The sequence below is a fragment of the Dasypus novemcinctus genome, chromosome 10 (genome assembly GCF_030445035.2).
Source record: "Dasypus novemcinctus isolate mDasNov1 chromosome 10, mDasNov1.1.hap2, whole genome shotgun sequence".
Classification (NCBI taxonomy): domain Eukaryota; kingdom Metazoa; phylum Chordata; class Mammalia; order Cingulata; family Dasypodidae; genus Dasypus; species Dasypus novemcinctus.
This window is the reverse complement of record NC_080682.1, coordinates 36,915,004-36,916,513: the sequence shown is the minus strand read 5'-3', so window position 1 is coordinate 36,916,513 and position 1,510 is coordinate 36,915,004.

Below are 1,510 nucleotides of genomic sequence, written 5' to 3'. Positions count from 1 at the left end.
TAATATTTCCAATCTTGGCCTTCAAAAATGCCCATCAATTTATTCGTGGCTGTTCAAGCACCTCACTCTTTTCCTATAGTGACATCATTGGGAATATGTTCCCTTGACTTAACTATCCTCACAAACACAAATACACTGTGAAATGCAATGCCTCTTTTTTTTTTTTTTTTTTTTGCAGTGTAAGGAAGATAATTTTATTTATTTACTTTTCAAATTCTACTCAATTTATTCATTTTTAAAAAAAAATATTACATTAAAAAAATATGAGGTCCCCATTCACCCCCACTGCCCCCACCCCACCACTCCCCCCACAGTAACACTCTCCCCATCATCATGACACATCCATTGCATCTGGTGAGTACATCTCTGGGCATCGCTACACCCCATGGCCTGTGGTCCATACCATAGCCCACAGTCTCCCACGTTCCATCCAGTGGGCCATGGGAGGACATAAAATGTCCAGCAATTTTCCCTGGAGCACCACCCAGGACAACTCCAAGTCCCGAAAATGCCTCCACATCTCATCTCTTCCTCCCATTCCCCTCATCCAGCAGTCACCATGGCCACTTTTTCCACACCAATGCCACATTTTCTCGATTATTAACCACAATAGCTCATGAATAGAATATCATTAAATCCTTACTGTATTCCTCCTTCCTGTGGACCTTCATGCCTCATTATTTATCCTCATTGCCTTTCCTCCTGTTTCAGTTGAAGAAAATACACACACAGACAATTTTCTTTTTCTTTAGTATTTTGGATATTATATTTTTCTTCCAAACCCAGTATTACTGGTCTTTTCTGATGATAAACTATTATTTCACAATTCTATGTTATCTGTTTTCTCTTTCTTTATCCCTGAATGTGTATAGAGCAACCTACAGAGTATCCATCTAGGAGAATTCTATAGAGGTAGAGTGAAATATTAAATATTAACCTTCACACTGAATCTCTACAAACTGAAACTGTGACTCTGAATATATAAAGCATCAGTTCTCAAAATTTAATATACTTACAATTTATTTGGGGTCTTGTTAAAATGAACACACTAATTTAATTGATATAGAATAATTCTTCATTTTTAAACAGGTCCCAAATAATGCCAGTTCTTTTTGTCCCAGGCCACATTTTGAGTAGCAGGAATATACAAAGTATTAAAACTTAGGGGTTAACTTTATTTCCATGTATCTACTTTATTTGTGGAGACTGTCCTATATAGGATAACCTGTGTATAATCACTACTCTATTTATCACTAGAGAATATTTTCTCTCTATCTCAAAATGCAATGCCTGGACAGAACAAGTATAAATGCTCAGTTTTCAGATTAGTTCTGACCCTGAATCTCCAGACACATCAGTGATTGATGAAATATCCTCCTGCCTTGTTTTGGACAGATGGGTTAATTGTTTTATTTTATTTTTTAAGATTTATTCTATTTATTTATTCCCCCCCCACCTCACCCCTTCCCCATTGTTTGTATTCGCTGTCTGCTCTCTGTGTCTGTTTGTT